Genomic DNA, 6070 nt, shown 5'->3' with positions numbered 1-6070 from the left:
AGCTGTAAGCTGTTTCTAGAGTAGGCCCACTGGCTAACCATGTAGTCCTTGGGGCTACCTGGTGCCCGCTGGCACAGCGTTGGTAAGCCCCGATCTATAGACTCTCACTGATACAATTCAATTTTCCCTTCACTGAGTAGCAAATTTTGGTACACACACAAAAAACATCTCTTTCTGATGTAAATCTCAGTAAGTATTTGGAGATTTTTTTCCTCAAAAATAATTGAAACTTGGACTGCCACTGTTATTATTTGTTTGGGTGAGAACTGAGTTTAGGCACCATATTTCAGTGTTATGTCACGTGGTGTTTGGTTGCTATGGAGCCGGGCGGGTGCTTGGGTCACATGTCATAAGTGGTGACTGCCGGGTAATTTAAATACACGTGCTTACCAGTTGCACGGGAGAGAGAGTCGGGCTGGGTCGCCGTATTTTTTGTTGACCGCTTTGCTTCGCTTCGCTACATTACGCCATGATGCGCTACATCCAAACCATCCAGAGTGTGTATCCGTGTAAGCCACTGTTTTATTAAAACCGATCAAAGCGCATTCAAGAACTCAGTGTGTTTCAACTGTCAAGCCTCAACAACTAACAGCGCGTCAGACAAGTACCGAACCCACCCTCTTTCTTTCAGAAGCGACAAGGCTGCTTGGAGTCGTTATACAGAGAAAGCCTTTGTTACTTAAGGCATTTAAAAGGGTAAAACAAATGGCAACTGCAAAGATGAAATACATCAAAAAATATGTTGCAATGTTTTGAAAGATTAAAAGAATGTGGTAGAGAGAGAAAAAGGAGGTGAAAATTTAAAGGTGGATACATCCGGGCCAGAATGGGTACAGAGACACATGTCAACACTTTTTTAAAAAGAAGACTGCTATCCAAAGAGAGACACCTGTGTGTGTCTATGTGTGTGTGTGTGTGAAACAGAGGGAGGTCATAATTTACCACGCATCAAGATCACACCTGAGCTCTCTTGGTGCATAGATAACAACATGGCTATTTGGGAACATGGTCACTGGCCAGATAATGCCACACAAATAAAAACACACACTTCTAGAAGACTGACCCGCACTCTTTGTCCTCACCATCACGACTCAAGAAAATGTCACAATGTTCCCAGTCGATGTACCCTGCATGCCTATGTGGCCCTCATCCACTCACAGCCACCCCATCGCCTCTCCTTCCTCCATCGCCATCGCCCACCACCTCCTCCCTCCTACTGATCCTGGTCGCTAAGCTGTTGCCATGGAGATACCAAGCCCTGCACCTTGAAAAGTGCACTTTGAAGGAGCTAGGGAAAGAGACAATAATATCCCGTTTCCCCCAGACAAACAGACACACACACACACACACACACGTGGAATTGTGTATTTGTGGAGGTTATTATTATAGCTGTGTTTGGCAGAGTGTATGTGTGTTTGCAGGCACATGGTTGTGTATTTTTCGAGGAGGTGGGTGTTCCGATGTCCACTGCCGGTGCGTGTACAAACAGATTGTGAGTGATGAAAACAAGCAAGATGGTCAGACATGAAAACCGAGTAAAAACGTATTCCCGCCTCACTGCAGTGCACTGTGCGCGATGATAGGAGTTGAAAAGCTACTTGTCTAAATCTAAGTCAGTGACTGCTTGAAGTGGTAAGTTTTGATAGCTGGATGTTCCTGAAAGGAAGTGTTTGTATGAGTCCGTGTATAAGTCGCTTTTTTCCTTTTTAAGTGGCGATTGAGAATCCAAAACCAACCACGAAATATCTGCACAGTTACTCGCATCTCTTTTTACAATTGCTGAAAGACAAATGAAAATAACAGTGTTGTTGATGTGAATTGCCCCAAGTCTACAAGTCTTTATGTGATGTTCCGTGTGGACAAACAATGAGCAGTGAAAGCAATTGTCTTGTCCTCCTCCTTGAGAGTCACACGTTATGCTCCTCTGAACTAGGGGTCACCAACATAGTGCCCCCCAAGGACCACATGAGTAGATGGCGAGCAGGAGCCTGTTCTAGAAATATCCCACCTGTGATGGGGTTTTGTGATTTCCTAGGATGACTGTTGTAGAAGTTGTACAGATTTATAGAAAGTGTTTCCAGCCTTGTTAGAGCAATATGCTAATTATTGTGAAAAATCATTAACATGATCAGTGTCTTTGTTATTTCAGAAGTGTGCATATAACTCGTAGACCTTTGCATTAATCAGTACCCAAGAAGCTTCTCAGTTTCAAAAAGGTTGGTCATCCCTGCTCTAAACAATATATGCTGTAATTTCCGTATTACAAGCTGCCACTTCTGCAGCTTTAAATGTCACATGATTAATTAATGGATTTTTACTAAAAAACTTGCCGCCAATAGGCTACATGTAGTGATAGCGTCGTCCCATCTGACCAATGATGAAACTGTCAAAAACGTCACAGTGGATCAATGAAACTGTGTGAGGTCGCACTTCAACCGAATCTTCATCTCAGTCACGGTTTACATGGAGTCTTGTATTCCGATTAGAATGAAACCGACTGAACTAACGGAATGAAAATGCTGTTTACATGTGACGTGATCTATTCCGTGCGCGTTTACATGCGCCACTACATTAATCAGAACAGCCGTTTTACATCTCGTTGACACGCGGAGATCAATTTTAACACTAGGGATGGGAATTTCGACTAATTTGCCCACTGACTAGTCTCAAATTTTATTTGCGACTAGTCGACTAGTCTACAAGCAAGAAAACTTGAAATTTAATACATATTGAATTCAATGTTTAAAATGCAAATGTTTTGTGTATTTACAGTAGGGGCTATTTTAGCCCAAACAGTCAGGACAGTTTGTTCATTTAAATCCTATTGATGTAACAACAACTGACTGAAAAGTGAGCAATTGAAAGAGAAATACATTTCTGATACATTTACCAATGCAATGCATGGCATTTATTATGAATAATGTAATGAGTAATGGTACCGACTCCCAGTCCAGCAGGGTCTCATTCGCCATTTGTTAGCTGCATTATCATGCACACAGGCGACGACTTTATTTTCTAGTATCACGTACCCATCACACTCCGCAGGAGAGCAGCCAAGTTTTTAAGCTGTGTGTCTTTCCTCCAAGGCGCATGAAGCACACAGCTGCGGAGATGTCCTTCATCCACATACGTTACACACGTCATAGTCACGTAAGATTCGTTGGCTATGGATGTCCATCCGTCTGTAGTTAAGGCATTGGCCACATAGCTGACCCGCTCAAACGCTCGTAGTATCTACTCTTTCCTTTTGTTATGGCTACTCTCGAGTTGAGGCGTTATTGTTTTGCGACTGGGGCGGCACGGTGGTCGACTGGTTAGCACGTCCGCCTCACAGTTCAGAGGTCGTGGGTTCGATCCCGGCTCCGGCCTCCCGGTGTGGAGTTTGCATGTTCTCCCCGTGCCTGCGTGGGTTTTCTCCGGGCACTCCGGTTTCCTCCCACATTCCAAAAACATGCATGGTAAGTTGATTGGATACTCTAAATTGGCCCTAGGTGTGATTGTGAGTGCGGATGTTTGTCTCTGTGTGCCCTGCGATTGGCTGGCAACCAGTTCAGGGTGTCCCCCGCCTACTGCCCAAAGACAGCTGGGATAGGCTCCAGCACGCCCCGCGACCCTTGTGAGGAGAAGCGGTACAGATAATGGATGGACGGATGGATGTTTTGCGACTTGGCACCACGTACTTATACTCGATATACAGCATTCATTTTTCGAACCGTTTGCCCTCAACAAAAGAAAGCGGCAGCATATCGCATCATTTTACGAATTAGTTGGGTAATCCTTGCTGTGCGGTGAGCATCGCAGCGCCTGGCTGGAACAAACGCTCTCATGCTCGTCGGCCTGGCCCCGCCGCCATCGACCTGCAGGTTGACATCGAGATTTACTTTGGATGTGGTTTCTCATCGCTCCGGGAGAGTGGTCATAAGCGAGTTTATGTTTACAAAGCCTACAGACGACCTTGTTGTCATCTGCTGCATCCAAATACTGCCAAACGGTGCCGTTGTTTTTTGTGGTAGTTTCGACACCTTCAGAATGGACTATTCTAAATGTTCTTCCCCAAACTTAGTATCCCCGCCCCCTAATATGTGTGCGTGTGGGTGGGGGGGAGGGAAACAATTCTCTCTCTTCGCGCTCAGCTTGTTTAGAGAGGCCAAGGCAGAGGCATGAGGAACAAGATGCGTGATACAGCAAATCATAGACGGTTAAACGACTAGTCGCACACATCCCTAGTTAACACCACATGATTTATCAAGATGGAGTCCATTTGTCTATTTAGCACAGTAGTTGTGATTGTTTTAACACGTTTATGAAAGTAGCGGTGGTCGACTGGTTAGCGCGTCCGCCTCACAGTTCAGAGGTCGTGGGTTCAATCCCGGCTCCGGCCTCCCTGTGTGGAGTTTGCATGTTCTCCCCGTGCCTGCCTGCGCGGGTTCTCTCCGGGTGCTCCGGTTTTCTCCCACATTCCAAAAACATGCATGGTAAGTTGATTGGACTCTCTAAATTGCCCCTAGGTGTGATTGTGAGTGCGGATGTTGGTCTCTGTGTGCCCTGCGATTGGCTGGCAACCAATTCAGGGTGTCCCCCGCCTACTGCCCGAAGACAGCTGGGATAGGCTCCAGCACGCCCCGCGACCCTTGTGAGGATAAGCGGTATCGATAATGGATGGATTGATGAAAGTAACAGCTTGATAAAAACAAGCTGCAAGATAAGTTCTCCCATTGCTGATGAGCTCTGGCAGGACGCTGCAATTTAAGTGCGTAAATGACGACGGCACGATGCATTTATATCAAGACAGAGCATGCGCAGTGATCAATGACTTTTCTGGAAGGCTACTGTGTTAGCCGTGCTCGGCATTGTTTGGGGAAAAAAAAGTTTACTAGTGTTTCAGGTAATTAAACATTTTAATTAAACGTGGCTAACAAGGGTAAGGGTGTATATATATATATATATATATATATATGTGAATGCACTTTTTTTTCATGGCTAAATTTAGCTGTTTCAGTTTTAAATCAGGTGCACTTTAATGCCCGGAAATTAGGGTGATTGTCCATGTCATATTCATGGCTTTTGGATCACGGTGGATTGTGGCAGCTAACATATCTTTACTGATCATTACCAAAACTTTTCATTCAGATAAATCTTGGCCAAATAAAATTGGGTCCATTTTTCCTTATGGTACTCCAAATCTGAGTCTAAAATTTAAATCAGGCATTATTTCAATTTTGTCTTGATTACAAAAAATGTAAAAATATTGAGACACTTTTTGTTTTTTATTGCAAATTTAAAATGGAAAGAACACTGATCTATATGCATCAGAAAATTGAATTTATTTGATCCATTTTTTCATATGGAATTTTGTTGTAGAACAAAGCTAAGGAATGCACATCAAGACATACATGTGTATGTCTGATTACTTTGAATAGCTGCTAGGTGCTCATGGTTCACCTGAGCTTTATGTACCCATTGGATCAGCAATTTGATGTTGCATGTGTTAAGGGCTTTACCAAGTGAGCATATGCCGTATTGTGTCCTGCAGAGTGGCCGTGGCCCGTCTCCAATGACTCCTGCCGTCCTAGCAAGGTCAGGCAGCAGGCCACCATGTGTCTGCATGCATTAGCATGCCTTATGAGCACACAGACAGGTGTTGCCAGTGTCTTCCTGAGGTTACATGACGAAGCATCAAAGCCCGATGACAGCGCATCAGGCAAGAGCCATGAACCTTGATGGTGTCTGATGAATGCCAATTCAGACTCTACACACAGGCCTTCTGTGTGTTTTGATGAAATGTACGGTATGTGCTGCTTTGTTCAAAATGCTACCAATTATGTGAATGTACAATATGAAGAACACACAATAGATGGAAACAAAAACATGACAAAAACATTCATGTTTCACATCAGTAGGAAAAGGGGAATGTCTGTGACTCAAGACTCTAAATTGTTCACAGGTGTGAATTCGAGTTGAAATGGTTGTACGTCGACCATATATGTACCGGTAGGCTACTCTGCAGTTGGCTGGTGGCCTCTACCCTAATTGAGCTGGGAAAGGCCCAGGCCCACACTTGTGACCCAAA

Source organism: Filicampus tigris, chromosome 2, assembly GCF_054856515.1.
Source record: "Filicampus tigris isolate MCC_2025a chromosome 2, RoL_Ftig_1.0, whole genome shotgun sequence".
In the NCBI taxonomy this organism is placed as follows: Eukaryota; Metazoa; Chordata; class Actinopteri; order Syngnathiformes; family Syngnathidae; genus Filicampus; species Filicampus tigris.
Note: the sequence above shows the minus strand (reverse complement) of the source record.